Below are 19394 nucleotides of genomic sequence, written 5' to 3'. Positions count from 1 at the left end.
TCCTGCATGCTGTAAACGAACAGTGACAGGTTACACAACAAGCAATGCAGGTCACAGCCCAGTGCGGTGCGATTGTGCTACACTGCCCAGGGCTTGGTACAGCGCTGGCACGGAGTCGAAGTGAGAACCCTGCTTTACAAAGGCAAAACTGCATATGACAGCGGCTCTGACACGTGAAAAGGCCGCAGCAATTCCCCGCGTCACCTGGCAGACTGCTGCCCAGTATGAACAGCTGTTGGAACATGAACCAAGCCCCCCCCCAGAACCGTCACGGCAAAACAGTTCTTTCAGCTGCCAACCGGCAATCCGTCTGCACAGGGCTTGGACAGCATGTGCTCCTGCACTGCACTTCTATTGCCACTTCGAGAGCTTGTCTACACTGGCAAACTACATCCTGCTAGAACTCATGTGAACCGGGCCGTGACCCCGTCTTCACCAGGAAATCAGCCGTGGTTTTCTCAATCTGTGTTAGCTGACACATCTTTAACAGGTTGAAAAACCCTCCTGTGCAAGGGCGGTTTGTGTTGACGCATGTCAGCTGGCAGAAGTTAACCCCAAGGCTGTTAGCTAACAGGTAACCCCACCACTTCTCTCCCAGTGTAAACAGGGCCAGGGTGGAAATGTTCCAGGTCAGAGGGGCTGGCTGTAGTTCCCCTGTCTGCACTCAGGGCTTCATCCTATTTAACACAGGTCCTAAGGCCGTGTCCTGTTCAGGGCACCCCCCCTCCGTGTGCCTGGCATGGACAGAGCCAGGGGCAACCGACAGGGCCCTGCCAAGGAGCCTCCTCCGCCTGATCCTGAACCAGCCCCAGCTTCTGCTGCCCCAGCTCCTCCCAGGGCCCTGGTGCCGGGTCGCGTCCCACCCTTAGTTCACACCCAGAGGGTCCCGTCCCCAGGGCTGGCAGCGGCGCCCAGCCCAGAGGTTCAGGGACGGGGGTGCAGGCAGTGCCCCGAGGGATGCGTGTGGCACGGCTGGGCTCCTGCACCTCCCCGCCCCCACCCCCCGCGCAACCGCCCTGGCTGAGCTGCTGCGCTGGGGCAGGTCCCAGCTTTTCAAAACCGGCATGAGCTGCTGGGCGCTGGCTGCTGAGGATGGGGCCCTGGGGGGGGCCCGGGTGGGGGCCCCCCGGGGAGCCCGCGCCCGCGCCCCGGCCCCCTCCAGGGACCCGGCCCCCGGCTATTTCCTCGGCCCGCGGCTCCTTGGCTCTCCCCGCCCCCTCCGGCCGCCCCCCGCCGCCCCCGCGCCCAGCGCGCCCCCCCGCCCGGCCCCAGCCCAACCCCGTCCACCCCCCACCCCCTCTCCCCAGACCCAGCCCCAGGGCCTGGCCCCCTCCCCCCTCCCTGCCCCAGTCCCCTCTAGCCCCCCTCCCCCCCCATTCCCCCCTCCCCACTGCACCCCCCACTGCACTTCCTCCTGCCCCTGATGTCCTCCCAGCCACTCCCCGTGTCTCCTCCACTCTTCCTGCTCCCCCACAGCCTCCCGTCACCTGCCCCCCCACTGCAAGCAAGGGGGCCCTTTAGGGTCAGTCGTACTGGGGGTTACAGGACAGGAGCTCAGCTGGGACCCCCCCAAATTTGTTTCACCGGTGGGGCCTCCAAACTGCTGCCCTCAGGGCTGGGGGCATTGGGGGGTGGAGGGGGGCTGGCATTACACAGACAGCGTCCCCCAAGCCTCATGCTCACGGTGCCCCTAAAGCACGTCCGCCTGCCCCCTGGGCAGACACACCTAAACGTGAGCCCAGGACAGGCTGGTCTCATCCTTGGGAATGTCTCATAACACGCAGTGGAAATCAAGGAGACCGAGGAACCTGGCCCTGAACAATCATCAGAGCCTGTGACCTGTCTCCCCCCCGCCCCGCCCCGCTCCCTCCCATTGCATATAAGGACCCATCTACACACACAAATCGCACTGGGGCAGCATTTATCAGTGGAAAAACCGTTTCAGTGGAGTGCGTTAACAGTCGCACTGTGCCACTCGGGCCAGCGCAGCCGCCATTCTATCCCTGCGGGGGCATTGTGGGGAGGGGTCCCTGGGTCCTCGCCCCGCCTGCAGCTGCAGGCTCGCTGCCTTGGGGCAAACCTTCACCCTGGATTGTGGAACACCTGCTGGTGTCATAGGGAATTGTAGGAGCTGTGGGTGAAATGCCCGGAATCCTCTGCCCTATCCCAGAGTTCAGTCGCTTGCGCCATTGCTGCCAGCTGCAAACATGGTTGAGGCCTGGAGGAGTGAACTTCTGTCTGTTGTTTGGGCCGCAAGCTGGAGAAGAGGGGGAATCCCACTCACTGGGCCAGGTCTCGTCTGCACGTAAGTTGTACCAATTCATCCAACATCCATTTAATAACCAGTTTAGTGCAACTGGTGCAAACCATGTGTAGACACACTTGTATCAGCTTAGAACTAGTTATATTGGATTTAGCTTGGGCCAGTAAAGTTATTGACACAAGCTAAAATTTACTGTCATGAGATAAATTGACATACACCTGGCTGAAGCTGACTTAGTAGTGTCCACACAGGGATCTGGCACCGATATAGCCAGCTTGGTTTAAAAATCACACCTTTAGTTAAACTGGTGCAACCCTGAGCCTCCAAGCTGGATTGGCGGCCGGAGGGGGCAGAGCCGGCCCCGGAGCCGAGTCGGGAGCAGCCGCCATGGCCAGAGGTAGGAGGGGGCCGGGGTCCCTGCTGCGGGGCTCGTGGCGAGCAAAGTGGCCCTCAGGGGGCCCCCTCCAATCCCCTCCTGCAGCTTGTGGGGATTGTTTGCACCAGCACAACCACTCTTGGTGTGTAGGTGGAGAACTTGGCATAATGTCACCCCCCCACACACACACACGAGTGTGATAACACAAAGTGCATCACTCTTAAGGAGACAGGTGAGAGGTGTCCTGTCTCAACCAGGCTGCCGCATGCTGCAAGCAGCTTCTTCATCCCAGAGGGACAGTCCACAGCTGATAACCCATGTGGCTTTGTTTTTAAATGTGACCCCAGAAAGAATTGCCCTCCCACAGCAAATGCATGAGGGTGGATTGGGTTGGGTGAGCACAGGGTCTGACTGCACTGACATTAATGGGTGCACTGAGCCTTTGCAAATCAGGCCTTGCCTGTGTCTGTGGTGGGATTGGAGGGAGAGGCAGGGGAACAGATTGGTTGAGAAAGGACAAAGATCTCTCTGTCAGCCTGACTCTAACCCCCAGCGTTATCACCTACTTCAGGTGATGCTTTGCTCAAAGAACTTTTCCTCCGATCACCCAGGGAAATAAGTCAGTATGGCGATTATTTGGCAGACAGACAGAGTTAAAATTACTTCTTCAGGGTCCCACAGCAGAGGACGGAGTTGGGAATGGAACCCAGGAGTCGAGTCCCTGCTCCGCCAGCTAGCTCACTCTATGGCGAGTCTGCCACGCTCATGCCTCGCAAGAGGGGTGTTGTGTATTTCTCTGTGCACACGGCCTGGGAATCAGCACAATGTGCTTGTTTGCTGTCTGTCTGCTGGAGCCCCGTGCTTTGCCCTCCCTCCCTCCTTAATCCAGATACATTGGTTGTGTTGGAAAACTCAGTGCTGTTGACACACGGTGTTTATTTTGGACAAGTCCTTTTTTTAAGGATCCAAGCTGATGCTGGGCTGAGGTATCACCCAGGCTAGGAAATTCATTTTCAGTTACTCCTCATACACCCGTGTTATTTTTGTTCCACTTAGTTTGATCTGGAGCCTTTTCTGTTAATCCTTCCTCTCTTACCAGTAGCAAACAGCTGCTGGCTGACTACCCCCCTGCAGCACGCTGCACCTGGGGCTCATGCTGCCAGCCTGATGCTGCAGAGAAATACCTGAGAAAGCCTGGGACTTAAGAACTGCTAGGCCCAATGAGTTCAACTTTCCATCTCCGACAACGGCCATCGCCAGATATTTCAGAGGAAGGTGTCAGATCCTGCAACAGCAGGTCTGGGGTAATCTGACCTCCACATTAGGTCTAGTCTTGATCTCTAATAGAGGTTGATTTAAACTTTGAAGCCTGATGTGACCCAGGGATCTCTTGGTACCACCTGGCTGAGAGAACAGGGGTACATGAAGGTGATAGGGATCCCCTGGGTCTGGTATCTGCAAACTAGTTCGCCAGAGAGTGTCATGTAAGGTCTCTAATGAAAGCCTGTGTCACACTGGCCATCAGGATCACTGAGAGAGGTACATACGGATAGTCTGTGCAGAACTATGACTATGTACTGACAATAGGTTCTCTAAGTGCTGCGTGTGTGGTAAGCGGAGTCGTGATCCTGGTTGAGTCCTGCACACGGGGCTGTTCTGGTCCTTTCATAGAATCATATCAGGGTTGGAAGGGACCTCAGGAGATCATCTAGTCCAGCCCCTGCTCAAAGCAGGACCAACTCCAGACAGATTTTTGCCCCAGATCCCTAAATGGCCCCCTCAAGGATTGAACTCACAACCCTGGGTTTAGCAGGCCAATGCTCAACCCACTTGGGAGAGCTCTGTGTGCTGGGCGCTCCAGAGGGACGCTCCGAGGTTGGTGTGTGCCTACCGCTAATCTGTGCCTGGAGAGTGGGGCCTGCCAGGCAGTGCTGGTGCTGCCAGGGGCTGGTGGGTTCCGGGAGCTGACCCCGGCAGGGGCAGACGAGACTGTCTCACATTGAGGGCAGGTGGTAGCCAGGTGCCTCACGGCCCTGGGAACGCCTGGGGAGCATCACACATGAGGTTTAATATCCCTTCCAAAATGTTTGTTACTTTAGCTATTCTAGCCCTGGATATTCTCCTCATCCATCTAAATCAAAGGGACTGTGTGTAGTGTCGTGTCCACAGTCAGGTTTCAGCTATGCCAGTGTAGACCAGGCCTAGGGCATGACTCCACATGGGCATGGGTGGCAGAGCCTGGCTCTTGCTCAATTGCTCGGTGCTGAAAGGCTTTGTGATGCTGCGCACAAGCACCCTGACAGCAACTCCCCTGGTTCCTGCTGGCCTGGGAGGCCGTGCCCCTTTCTCCGCTTTGCCAGGCCCCCTTTTCTATTTCCCCCTCTTTCTCACCTGCTGCTTTTCTGTTTGCAGTGACCGACATGGGCAGTGTGGGGAGGAGAGTCGCAAAGCCCCAGCTCCTGGAGGGGAGTGATGACCTACGTGAGTTTCTCGCCCTCGCGGGTGCAGAGGGAAAGTGCCTGAGCGGCGAAGGCTCAGACACCAGAAGGCAAAATCAGAGACCCTCCCATTGATTCTCTTTTTTAAATCTCATGATTTTTAGGCCTGTCTCCTGGGAACCCTCAGGGCTGGCGAAGCTGTGAGTAGATGGAGAATTTCTGTGGTGCTGTCTAACCTGCCTGGCTCTCCCTTAATGCCCCCCACGGAAGCCAGCAAGGCACAGATCCTGGCCCCTGGCAGCCCCTTTGACCAGCCAGGCTGGCCAGGGAGAGACTGGGCAAAGGCACAGCAAGCTCCAGACCTCTGCTCTTGGCTAAGCCCCTCTGAGCCCCCAGGGAGCTTCCTGTCCCCAGCTGCTGTGCTGCACCGGCGCTCTGGCCCCGGGCGGGTGGGCCGCTGGCCGCTCCGGCCTGTGCCAATGAACCAGGGTGACCCGTGTTTACCAGCCCGGCTTGCGCAAGAGCCGGCCTCCGAGGGGAGAAAGGGAGCGGAGGGGTTGCCATGGCAACCGCTGGCTCCAGTCAAAGGGGGAACAAACACATCCGATGTGTTGATTCGTGGCAACACCGAGCGTTGTGCGTTCCCTGCCCAGGGTACAGGGTGACCCAGCCTGGGGAGCGGGAGCCCACGTTCGTGACATCCCTCCTGACCCCCCCGCTGCGGGGGAGGGGGCAACATTTACCCCCGGGGCCTGCAGCTGGCACCTGAATCCAGAGAGAAGCCCCAGAGGCGCTGGGCACCTGCAGCTCCCACTGATTTGGCTGAGACCAGAAATGAGGCCAGTTTTTAGGGGCCGAAATATGGCTCCCAGTGGCTTACGCACCAGCTTGTGTAGTTGCTACCTGCCATTGGTCTGTGTCAGGGAGTTTCCGTCTGGCTCCTTCCTAGAGCCGGAGGGGAAACGTTTCAGTGTTTTGTTTGGGTTGTTTGGGGTTTTTTTTGTCCTGCGAAAATGTCCAAACATTTCCATTTTCATCAGCCTCTTTTGACACAATGTTCAGGTTTTCATTGCAAAACCAAACCCCCAGTTTTGTCTCCCGTTTTCAGCAACCAAAATTGAAAACATTGTCAGCCGCCCAGTAAAACCCAGCAGTGTTGCCCAAACAGCTGAAATGTTTCTGGTTTATTGCCTCCAAACACTTCAAATGTTCTAGTTTTCAGTTTTTCAGTAACTCCCACCCCCACCCACCCCCCGTGGAAATTTCCTTTTCAACAAATTAGCCACTTTCCAGCTACATTTTTCTGACCAGCTCTATTCCTCACATCAGCACATCAACTCTTTCCCTCACCTCCGGGGTAGCACTGCTGCCCATCTCCCATCCAGCTGTGCCCGCTCTGATCTGCCGCGGGGCCTGGGGCTGCTCTTGAGACCATGGGGAGGGTTTGGAGCAGCCCTAGCGCAGTGGTGGGGTGAGGAATGCGCAGTGTGACGGGATGTGTTGTGGGGGCACCTGCAGGTTAATTCCTGCAGGGCCAGGGCACTCCCTGTGCTCAAGGCTCTGAAGGCAACGCAGGGATTGGGGACCGGCAGGGTGCAGGGGCTGAGGAGTTCAGGACCTGGGCTTGTGAGCCCTGGAGAGACCGGAGCCTTTGTCCTGTCTGAAGTACTCGCACTCCTTGTTTTCAGTCTGTGAAGGAAGCTGCCACCAGGGAAGACAAACAGGCTGTTGGAAACATCACTGATTTCTCTCTTCCTTGTCTCACGGGGTGTATCCAGCCTGGCTGTGCACAGGACCCGTGGGCTCCCAGGCTGGCTGGCGTGCACAGCAATGGGGCATGGGTCTCGCTAAGGGTGTGAGCACCCAGTCGTTGGTGCGCAGTGTGCCACCCTCTCTGGAGTTTGCTCTTTTGTTTATAGATGGCAGGACGCTATCGCTCTGCAAACAGGAACTGTCAGGGAACACACAGCTCCTCGCACGGACCATGGGAGCCCCCTCACCCACTTGGCTGGGTCTCTGACCCGGAGGTCTAGCGAGTTCGATTGCTGCTGCAGCCCTCGGGGGTTGAATTGGGACCTCCAAAGCTACAAGCGTGAGGGCTACAGCTTGTGCTAAAGATCCCTCCCTGGGGCGGTAACAGACAGGGGGGGGGGCACAATATCAGGCTGGAGGTACAACTCTGACCCCCAAAGTGGCCCCAGCCCCTTCCCAGATGAAGCCTCCTTCTGGTTGGTTCAGCTCAGTGTGAGATTTATCTCCCCTCCTGTGTGAAGCATCTGAGAGGGAAATGAGAAAGGCAGCAGAAAGGGCGACAGAAACGGATCAGACTGGCTGGAGCTCCAGCAATGCAGCAGGGCAGGTCTGACTCTCCCCCCCGGGCACACAGCCCACCAGGGAGACGGGGCTGAGGCCTGCAGGACCAGTTTGGTTTGACCGGCTGATGAACCTGCCCTCTCTGCATCATCCCCCCTGCTCTAGTAAAACAAGGACCTATTTTCGGTTGGAATTCACCCCCGCGCGTGCCCCTTTCTCCCTCAGCTGTCAGTCTGTTTTCTGTAGTCACCAGCTGCCCATGGCCTTGGTATCTTCAGCTTTCGACACGACTTTGGGAACAATCAGGCAGATTTCAGTTTCCCCTGAAGAAATATTTTGCCGCCAAATACATGGAATCTGGAAGCACCAGCTCATAGCTCCCCAACCTGACCTGGCATGTTCTTCACCCCACACGCCTGGGCATCTCCTTTCACTGGAGTGGATAGGAGCCAGGCACGCAGGCTCCCCACCGGTACAGGCAGAGAGACTGCAAGTGCCCTCGCACCCCAATAGTGCTCACAGAGTCGCCACTGGTGCACAGAGCACCTCTCTGCCCTTGTGCACAACAGCCTGGTAGTGCACACTGCTGGGACTGCTGTTCTGTGCCACATGGCTGTGCTATCGCAGTTTGTGCAGGGAGCCTGTCAGTGCCAATGAAACTCCTACACCTGCCCCCAGTCATGTATGAGTGTCCCCCATACTGCAGGCAGTATCCTGCTTGTGCACACAAGGCACGATCTGCACTGGGTCCTCGTGAACATTGTTCAAAGGGAAGAACACAACAAGGTGCAGAATCTGTTCCAGTCTCAGCTGATCCATAGTATGGCAATGGGCCCAGGAAAGAGAAGTGTTCACTTCTGCACGGCTGCTCCGAAGCCAGTCCACAGCAGGACTGAGGGCCCGTGTGAAATGAGTTTGAGAGTCCTGACTGAATTGGCCACCTCGCAAACACAGTACTACAGCCGTGGATAGTGACTGCCTGTCGCTGCCCATGGACAGCCAAGAGGACTTGGGGCACTTTGGATCCTAACTCACAACGTTCTTCCCCCAAAAAGCAGGAGTACTTGTGGCACCTTAGAGACTAACAAATTTATTTGAGCATAATTATGCTTCTCAGAACTTTGTGAGGCTCCAGAAGAGGGAGTGCGTGACGATGGAGAAAATTGCCGACATGTTGAATGAGATGCATACAGTGCTGGGAAAAATCTTATAGCATTACTAAGTGGCTGGAGGAAATGAGGATCCATCTGTGTAGGCCTGAGACGCTGAGAGCAGTCCAGAGATTTGCCCTGTTGAAGCAATGGGCAGACTTTGCAAAATAGAGCAAAGATCTGCAGTGCTAGGGCACAGGGAGTCAGGGCCCCAAGAGACGGTCTCTGAGTTCTGAGGACCCTTGGGGCAGGGAAGTATGGAAGAGGAGCGTGCTCGTGCCCCTGTGAAAGTGACCATGCAATTTTGCCAAGCAGGTACTGCGAGGGGCCCCTCCGAGGATTCCAAACTGCAGCGGGAGCTCTGTGCTGTGCAGCCAATTTGCCTGCAGCTCTGGAGTGACCTGAGCACACTTGGACCCATCTCAAAAAGCAACTCGCAGTGACTGCAGAGTAGCTGAGCTAGAGCTGGGCTGGAATATTGAGTGTCTGCCCCTCGCTCTGCTGCGTTTCTGAGACAGGCTGAGCGGGAGCCTTTCTGACAACTTACAAACTGCCTGACAAGCAGCTCTGAAAGGTGAGAGATGCCGGAGGCCATGGTAAGACCTGATCGGGTTCTGGTTCAGTCCAAGGTTCAGATTTGCCTGTGGCATCACCTCCCGAGCTCTTCTCCCACCACTGCAGCCCATTCAGAACAGTGGGCGCTTTGTAAGGTCAATTGCTCTTGCTGGGTTTCCACTACCTTGGCTCTTGCCAGATTTCATTCGTATCTGGACCGAAACTGGAAGATAGACGCCTTTGGAGCTGGATCCAACCTGCAGCCCTTGTATAAAGACGGGAATATCAAGCTGGAGTCGGGAGGCTCTCTTACCGCTGTGTTCGGCACTGGTGCCACCGCTGCTGGAGCCCTGTGTCCAGTTCTGGTGCCCACGATTCAAGAAGGATGTTGGTAAATAGGAGAGGGCTGAGAAGAACCTGCCTTAGAGTGAGAGATTCCAGCTCAGTCTATTTAGTTTAACAAAGAGAAGTTTAAAGAGTGACTTGATCACAATCTAAAAACCTACGTGGATGTGACCCAGGGACATTCTAGGGCAGACCAATGGTCCATCTAGCCCAGGGGCCTGTCTTCCAACAGGGGCAGGTACCAGATGCTTCAGAGGGAATGAACAGAAAAGGGCAATTGATCAGGTGATCCATCCCTGTGGTTCAGTCCCAGCTTCTGGCAGTTGGAGGTTTAGGGACACTCAGAGCCTGGATTGCGTCCCTGACCATCTTGGTTAATAGCCATTGGATGAGCCATCAGCCATGAACTTATCTCATTCTTTGATGAACCCAGTTATACTTTGTGCCGACTGGCAGAGGCTGCAGGGAGCCCCTGGGTGTGGGATCCACATACTAGTTTACCAGATATCAGAGGGGAGCCGTGTTAGTCTGGATCTGTAAAAGCAGCAAAGAGTCTTGTGGCACCTTATAGACTAACAGATGTTTTGGAGCATGAGCTTTCGTGGGTGAATCCCCACTTCGTCGGATGCATGTAGTGGTTTTCCTTTGCTGCTAGTTTACCAGAGAGTGCCATGGCAGGTCTCCAATGAAAGCCTGTGTCAGACCAGTCATCAGAATCGCTGGAGCCGTACTTGTGGAGTTAGGGACAGGTGCTCAGCTCACTCTGGCTGCTATGTGCAAATTGAGTGTTGGCTGGTTCACAGTGGGTGGCCATTTACAGTCTGAGCAAAATGCTAATCAACAGATTGCAGGGGCTGCAGTTAACTATGGGAACAATACCTGGGATGCAAATGAACCCTCAGGGGAGATGAGTTGTCAGTGGGCTGGGGCTCAAGAAAGGAGGGGCTCGCCAGCCTGGCTGAAAACCACTGTAATAAGGCCTTTGGGGGAGCAGGACCGTAGGGTGTTAGTTAAGATGAGTCTCTAGGACCATGCTGGGATGTTGATTGATCTGTAACACTTGGTTTCCAGGGTTTCCGTTCACTAGTATTGAGTCTCTGCCCTCTGTGAAATAATCTTATCCTCGCTTTCTCTAGGACGGAAGCTAAGCGCTGCATGCTCAGCGGGGTCCAGATGGAACTAGCAACCTAGGATGTAACTGTTCCTTTGGGAGCAGCAGGCCTGGTCCGTCCCCCACACTCTCAACATGCTATAAAAACTCCACGGCCCACCTGTGCCACAACAACTGTTTTTCTGCATAGAAAAGCCAGGGCCGGCGTTAGGGAGTAGCATGCACGGCAGTTGGCTGGGACCCCATGCCACAGGGGGCCCTGTAAAGCTTAGTTACTCAGGCTTCAGCTTCAGCCCTGGGTGGCAGCCGTGGGGCTCGGGGCCTGGGCTTCAGCCCTGCTTTGGCTTTCTGCCCTGGGCCCCAGTGAGTCTAATGCCAGCCCTGTTTGGCGGCCCCCCTGAAACCTGCTCATGGCCCCCCAGAGGCCCCGGACCCCTGGTTGGGAACTGCTGAATTAAAGGAAGATGTGTGGCCTGTGTTCTGCAGAAGATCAGAGCACTCTGGTCTCTTCTGGTCTAAGGAGCCAAAACCAGAGATGTGGGTCTGGATTGGCAGGGTTCCAAGCAGAACCTCCCATCTCCTTCTTAAACCCCAACGGTTCTGAGCCGAAGAACCCAGCCTTGCTCCGGCTCCGGCGACGGTGCATGATTGGTGCTGTGACCACCCAGATAGCCTGCCACGGCAGGAGCCACGGGAGCTCTCAGGAGAGAAGGGGCATGAGTGGGGCAGGGGATAGCAGCAGAGCTAGGACTGGCTGCGTGCACAGCACAGGGGGATGAGCGAGGAGGGGCAGCATTTACACCCCCTCATTTCCTCTGAAACTTCTGTCTCTCATCTCCTGGCTAAATAGGTGCTTCCAGCCCTGGAGGATAATTAAGACTCCCCAAATGCCCCGTAATTAGAGGGGAAGGTTGCTGTGAAAGCCTCAAGCTCGCGCTCCACATGCAGGAGCCAGAGAGACAATTTTCTAGGAAATCAATTACAAAGCCTGTGCTCCCTTCCCAGCTCCGACAAGCTGCACCACAGCAAGTCCTAGGGAGCTCAGCTGAGACAACACAGCATGTGCCTGGGTCTGGACACTGCTCCAGCTGGCCTTCAGTTACCCCCGTGGGCTCTTTTTGAGAATTCAGCAAACGCAAAGCTCCTCTGCAGAGCAGCAAGGCTGCTGGCCCTGCCTTAGCCATGTCCAGGGGAGGAGCCAAGCGATTTCCAGTTCTAGGCAGGATTCTGCAAAGGCTGCTTGGAAAAATCCACCTTTTCGAAGCTGCCATGCGGTGCCTTTGCTGTGTTAGAAACCTTTTCATGCCAAGCTGTTCCCCAGCAATTAGCTCTCCGGACCCCAGAACTAGAGTGTCCTGCTGCTAGGGACAAACCTGCGTTCCATTAAAAACGGCAGAATGCAAAGTGTAATTAAAAACTCTCGGTAGCGCGGTCTGACAGCACTGTGATCCCAGCCGCTTCCAAGGGGCGTTCGTTCGCCTGGTGCTGCATTACAGGGGCTCGCAGGCAGAGTGATGGGCAGTAGTAGATAAGGAAATCAGGGCAGATTCCACAGATTTCTGCTGAGTATTACCCCTCATTCTCCCTCCCCCAGAGTGAGCGCGATGTTCACAGGCCGGGCGGCCGGCCGGCACCTCTCCCATCTGTAGCTGGCCTGGAGTTCTGTGGGGCCTGCTGGGGGACGCTGCAGAGCGTAACAAGATGATGGATCTTCCCTAACTCAACGTGGCAGGGCAGGGCAGGGCGCTGTGTAGGCACGGCACCCTGCGGCATGCCACCCACACGCACATGGCCGCGGTCCAGATGCGCATGCCCCTGTGGTGTTATCACAGGCGCTCCTCCGAGGAAATCGTGCTGCATGGACTGCACCTTTTACAGGGAAGGGAGTGTGTCTCGGGATGAGCCAAACTGCAATACCAGGACACAATGTACTAAGTGTAGACCAGTGATCCCCAACCTGTGGGGACTGCCCCGTAGGGGGGCCCAGAGGAACACGGGGGCATGGTGGGGTCCAGGCAGCCCCCATGGGGGGCAGGGAGGGAGTGCCACCCAGCCCCACTCTGCCCCCAGCTCCACCCCAGCCCTGCCCCCAACCCCTGGTCCAGCCCCCCCGGCTTCAGCCACTGGCATCCAGCCCCGCTCCCAGTTGCAGCTGCGTTCCTGCACCTGGCCCCCAACTCCCAGCCCTGACCATGGGCCCATGTCTGGCCGCAGCCCCCAGCTCCTGGCCCCGAGCACAGCCTCAGCTGCAGAGTCAGCCCCGCTCCCGACTGCAGCTCCTGACCTCAACCGCAGCCCCACTCCCAGCCCTGGCTCCCGACCATGGCTCCCGTTTTTGTGGGGGGGTGGGGGCGGGAGGCACAGACCAGGTACCGGGGGGGGTGGCCTGGGGCCAGAAAAGTTTGGGAAGCACTGGTCTAGATAGAAGACGTTAGTAACAAGAGTCTCCTCCAGAGAAGCTAGGAAGAATGCTGCAGTGGCATCTGGCAACCTAAGGCAAGATACAGACAGGAGACGCTCAAACTTCTGCTTGGGAAAATATTCAGAGAAGCTGGCAGGTGCAAAGAGACAGTGAGTGTGTGTCCCTGTGAATATACAGTTTGCTCAGCTCAAATGCAAAGGGTTTAAGCCCAGCCATACACCCTTTGACAGGCAAGACCTTTTAGGCTGGAGGATGGAAAATGCGTGTGTCGCAGCAGACCTTGAGCTGGGGTAAATCAGTGTCACTTCGCTGACTTCCCCAGAGCTGTGCCGATTTTTGACCAGCGAGGGGCTGGCCCAGGTTATAGAATCTCAAAGAAATGCTCTCCTCTCTGCTTCATCTCCTTCCACCCCAAACCCTCCACGACAGGGTCACATTTTGTTGCCAATGTTAGTAACGGAAAAATTTCGTTTTCCATTTGCATTTTCTGCATTCGGGTTTTTTCTCCCCATTTTTCCCACTGGAAACAAAGATGGAAAACCCACTTTTCACCCCTATTTACCATCTTCCAACTTTCCTCGGGGCTTGTATGTATCTGGCTGCTATAAGAGAACTGGCATCCAGCAACGGATTTCTCAGCCAGAGGAGTCTGGACATGTCTTGCTGCAGGGAAAGCCCCTGATTTGTAGATGTTAAAAGTGACCTTGGTTTTCTCAGCTAGATCAGTCGCTGGCCAAACGGCACTGCTGACAGGTCATGTGGATTTTCTATTGTGAAAGAGGTTTGTTTGCTTGGTGCAACTTGCTGTGTGTGTGTTTCCTTCACAAATCTGGAGAGGGTGGTGAGCTGAATTCTCTATTGAATTCCCCGTTCTAGTCCCATTTTTTGGTGGAAACTGATGGAATTGGAGTTTCTAGCAATTATTGTGAGCTGAGAATAACCCCAAAACCAGAGGAGAAGAGGCGGAAAGGCCCAAGGAATAGACTGTGGCATCCTGGACTCTTCAATGCAGCTTGCTGGGCTGCACAATCACAACTGGTCTGAGACTCCTTGGTGACTCCAGCACATGTATAAAATCCTCATTTCTCAAGGTTGTGCGTGGCTTTTCTGTGGGAGTTTATGGGCTGACCCTGCCCCTGGTGCCACCTACCATGTGATGCTCAGCAGCCCACCTTGCTGCTGCTGCTGCTTGCTCTTGGAAAAGGAAAATAAATCCAAATAACCCCTCCAAAGGGGGAGAGAATGTTTGGCACGTTGGCCAGAGCCACCACAAGCAGGGATGGAAATTGGACAGCGGAAGAGCTGGGCAGGCTTCCTGGGCCAGCCGGCCTGTTTGTGCTGTAACTGGCCGACCCTGGGCTAAGGCCACTTCTGCTCTCCCCTCAGTACTGGCTACCCTTGGCGTCTTGTTAGGATGTGGAGAGTCAATAGAAAGATGTTGATGTTAATAGGGGTCGATAAAGGCGTTATGGGGGGGCAGGAACGGGTTTTGACCGCTGTTTGTCTAGATATTCCAAGTGGGGCTCCAGTCACCCCCATACTCACGTCTCAACCTGCCCCCGGTGCCTAGACACCGCAGTGAGGGGTGCTGTGGGAGGCACTTGAGAGATCCTTGCTTCCACTGAGGACTGGACAGAGATCTCACCAGGACACCAGCACCATTTCGTTCCTGGCTGGGTAACAAGAAGAAGCTTTTCTCTGAAATGCCATTGCCCTGGTCTGCAAGGCATCAGGGCTGGGAATCAAAGCCAGGTCTGCCCCGTGGCACCAGCTCCGTCTGATCTGTCAGCCTGGCTGGCATTGGAGAGTCTTGTGAGCGAGGGTGTGGCTGGGTATGTTTACTCTGCAAAACCAGGTGTGTTCTTACCTGGGGTTAGCTAACCCAGGCTAACACAGCTGGGGAGGCACAGTACCTCGGCTTCAACTCGGGCCAGCAGCTCCAGTTCCACCCCAGGGGTCCTATAGGCTTTGACTTGAGCTGTGGACCCCAGGTAAAAGCAGAGCTGCTGTGTCCTCACTGCTGTTTTAACCTGGGTTAGCTAACCCCGGTTAAGAGGATGCCTGGTTTTGCAGTGTAGATGTACTCCTAGGCATCGAATGGCTTCTGGTGCTGGCTGGGAGCTGGAAAGGTGGTGTCATGAGTTCGCCAGACCTTGGTGTTAATTATCTGTAGGCTGCTCCAAGGATGTTACCAGGGCGCCCAGAGGATTCAGGGGGCCTGGGGTCTTCAGCGGTGGGTGTCCTTCCACTCCAGGTCTTGGGGGCACTTCGGCGGTGGGTCCTGGAGCGAATGAGGGACCCGCCGCCGAACTGCCACCGAAGACCCGGAGCAGAAGGAGCCCTCGCCGCCAAATTGCTGATGAAGACCCGGAGCGGAAGAAGCTCCAGTCTTCGGCAGAGTGCCCCCGAAGACCCGCCAAAAACTATCATGGGGGCCCCTGTGGGGCCTGGGGAAAATTGCCCCACTTGCCCCCCCCCCCGGCAACCCTGGACATAACACACGTTAGGTGGGCAGAAGGGCTGGGAGGCAAAGCAGTGGCTTGTGGCAGCACCTGGGAGCTGGTATGCTGCACAGGGAGTGGATCCCCCGAGGGTGCTGGCGCTGGCACTGGCTCTCCGGCACTGCTTTGAACCCAGGCAGCCAATGAAAATAATTAATCAAGTCTGGTGTGTCGGTCTGGAGCTGCCGATCTGGCTCTTAGTGCAAAGGAGTCCAAGTGGCACCATGGTCCTAGAAACCAACCCCCTGGGGGAGTGCAGTTGGGCAGCTCCATTCTCCTTCATAAGGGGCAGGACGCCCTGCTCCGTGCAGTGACAGAGCACGTTGCCTGCAGGCCAGTGACTCTGCCACTTGGTGCTAGCAGCATGGAGCGGGCCGAGAGTTCCAGCGCCGCAACTAGGGATTTTTGCGCCCGAGGCAAGGGACGGGCGGCACGTCCGGCTCTTCGGCGGTGGGTTCCTCTCAGAGGGAAGGACCCACCGCCGAATTTCCGCCGAAGAGCCGGATGTGCCGCCCCTCTCCCTTGCCGACGAGGCGGCAATTCAGCAACGGGTCCCTCTTGGAGGGAAGGACTTGCTGCTGAATTGCCGCTGAAGGAAAGACTTTCCGCGCCCGAGGCAAGTGCCTCACTCGCCTTGCCCTTGTGACGGCACTGGAGTGTTCAGAGGGGGCTGGGTGCCAGGTGCCTGATCCGTGAGCGCCCCTGGCCCGGGTTAGCCTCTTGCAGAAGGCAGGACAAAGTCCAGTGCCCAGGGGCAGGCTGGTGGCTACTGCTTCCGCTTGAGGAAAGGACAACGGTGGTGAGAAAGGGCAGCTGCAGCCCTGCCTCGTGTTCCCAGAGCTTTGGGGCAGAGGGAGGGCAGCAGGCTGGGAAACTCCACTCGGCCCACCCGGCAATCATCCTCTGTCTGCGGAGGCCCCTGCAAGAGCCAGCCCTGCCTGTTCACCGGCTACAGGGAGAGGGCCAGAAGGGGAGCCTGCGGCACCTCTCTGAGCCATTCCTAAAGCCGCTGGGCTGGGCCCTGTGGCATGGGAAGAGATATTTGCAGAAGGTTAACAGCCCTGTGGGACACCAGATCCAGGGCCGGGGGGGACAGGCGCTTCTGGGCCGCCAGGTGTGACCCAGTCGCCCCACGTTGGCAACAGAGGGGGGCTGCCTACACGCCCCCAGACAGGCCTGTTTCCCCAGTGGCCGCCACCCTCGTGGTATTTCACCAAAGGGGCTGGGGGGAGGCTCTGCTGAAAGCTGAGAACTTGGTGGTTGCCATGCCTGCCCTCCTTTAGAGGGTAATAACTGTCCTTTGTTGGGGAAACAGAACCAGCGGTGATGAGCTGCAGCTGTTACAGTTGCTGTTGGTGACATCTGATCCTGTTTCCCAAGGAGAGGCGGGGGGGGGGGGGGTGGTCATATCTTTTACTGGACCCTTCTGTTGGTGGAAGAGACAAGCTTTCAAGCTTCACTGGGCTCTTTGGGTGTCCCAGCTCTATACAGTGGCACAGATTGTTAAGCATAAGGGGTTATTAACATGTTGCAAGAAACCACTTCAAGTGAAGTGGGCAATTAACACTTCTGCAATCCTGGGACAAAGGAGGGTTAGTAGGTTACCAATTGTGCTGAGCCATAAAACCAGCATCTCAGGAAGAGACCATGCTGTGATTATCTAGCAGAGTTCTGAATCTGAGTTCCCAGGCTTGTCTTTTGAAGGTGCTGTGCGGGTTTCCTTTGAGCACGGGGGCTGATAGGTCAGATCTGGAGTGATCACTTCCTGAAGCGTTTGCCCACAGGTGATGGGGTGTTTTGTCTTGTATCATTTTCTTGGTGAGTTCATTCCAGAGCATAGCGATTGTCTGATTTCACCCACATAGTTCTTGCATTAGATACACTTACTGAGGTGCACCACATGTTGTGACAGGCATGTGTAGGACCCATGGATCTGGAAAGGTGTGTTGTGGGGCGTGTTGATCATCGTAGCTGTGGAGATATGTCTGGAGGATTTGAACCCTGGGGCTAGCTGGGGCCCGATGGCTTCTTGAGTGCAGCTCTTCTGTCTCAGTTAGGGCCAAGCGGTCTGGCTGGCTTCAGTGGGGCCATTTGGGAAGGAAAGATCTGGTCCCTGCCTGTGAGCGTGGGAGTCTGCGGATGGCCCTTGGAAAGTTCTGTTCATCAGAGTTCACAGGCTGGTGCTGGTAGTGAAACTGAAAGCCCAGCAAATCCCATGTGGCCTGCGAGAGTGCTGAAGCAGAAGCAAACAATACTGAGTATTGCTTCCTGCAGCAGAACCCTGGCTACAGGAGTCCAGGAGATGCTGCCTCTGGGGCATTATCCTGTCTCCCTCAGCGACCTACGCAGGAAGGCAAAAACCCCAGGCTCAGGATGTGCACAGGCAGCACTGGGCACAGACAGCTGCATCTAAAGCTGCCCTTGCCAGCACTGCAAGGGGACCTCGCACATTTGATGTCTCAGAGGTGCCTGTGGCCATGCATTAGTAGCTGCTCTCCATCCCTCACCCCCAGCTGTGTGGGCTACGTGCTCCAGAGAAGCACCAGACTTACATGGAGGGAGGGGGCAGCAGTGCCCCCACCAAGCAAGTTGTGACTCAGTTTGGCCCAGGGAGGAATTGGCAGCCCCAGGGAGCTAGAAGAGCCAGAAATATTGCTGGCTTCTCTTTCCCTTCCGTCTTCAGGAGCGACAAACCAACTAGCCTGGGCCCCCAGTGACCCAAGGCCCACTTTACACAACAGGAAGTTCTGACCCCACTGCAGGGAAACCAAGCCACTGACAGTGACTCAGACTTACCGGAGTTACCGTGACCCGCCTTCGGGACATCCAGGCTTTATTATTGTAACTCTGTGCACTTAGGCACGAAACCACCAACCTCAGTGCTACAACTGGGTCAGAATCCAGCAGCCCATGTACTTAGAACACAGGCTGCTGCGAGGCCAGCCCGCGGTACTCCGTTTTGCCTTGGGTCTCATACAGGCAGCTGTGCCCTGCAGTGGTAAGGAACAGGTACCAACAGGGGTATTAAGACTTTGTGCAGCAGGGCTCACACCAATCTCTAACTACCAGAGACCAAGATGAGACTGCATGGGGCAGATTGTCCCACAACTGCTTCTTAGGGAGCCCTCCCACCTCCCTGGGAAGTATGCGCTGTTGGAGGTGGGATACGGGACCTTTGGTCTGATCCAGTCTGGCAATTTCTACATTCCCAATCAATACCCTAACTATTGCAATTGGGGACGTGCCCCTTATTCACGTGTGTCTGATCTATTTGATCTTCAGCGGTATCCTGCTGCAGGGAGCGTAGACGGTGCGTTCACCCTTGGCCTCACTGGAGCCACAAGCTAACCCCTTCTCCTGCCACCCGCACAGGGGAAGCCAAGCCAGCGAGAGCTGGAACCCCAGCTCCAGAGGGAAAGGCAGCTGCCCTGTTTTGTGTGTGTGTGTGTGTGTGTGTGGGATTGATCCCTGCCCCTGCCCCACAGAGGGGCAAAAGGAGGCACAAACCCCACTGCTATTCACTCTGCAAGTCACCTCTACTGTTCTGCCGGAGGGGAGGGAGGGAGGAATGTGAGGCTAGGAGGGTGAATGGGCTGTGGGGGCAGGTAATCAGGGGCGTTCACATGGGCAGGGCCGGCTTTAAGCCGATTCGCCCGATTCCTGGGAATCGGGCCCCGCGCCGAAGAGGGCCCCGCACCTTTGGCGCCTTTTTAATTTTTTTTTTTACTTACTCCAGCTGCCGTCTCTCTGCTCCGGGGTCTTCTGTGGCCCCGCTCTCCCAGCTGCAGCTCCGGCCGGAGCACGGCAAGCCCCGCAGCCCCGCTCTCCCAGCTGGAACTCCGGCTGGAGCGTGGCAAGCCCCGCGGCCCCGCTCTCCCAGCTGGAGCTCCGGCCGGAGCGTGGCAAGCCCCGCGGCCCC

This window comes from Mauremys reevesii, linkage group 27, assembly GCF_016161935.1.
Source record: "Mauremys reevesii isolate NIE-2019 linkage group 27, ASM1616193v1, whole genome shotgun sequence".
NCBI classification, from domain to species: domain Eukaryota; kingdom Metazoa; phylum Chordata; order Testudines; family Geoemydidae; genus Mauremys; species Mauremys reevesii.
This window is presented reverse-complemented; position numbering follows the sequence as displayed.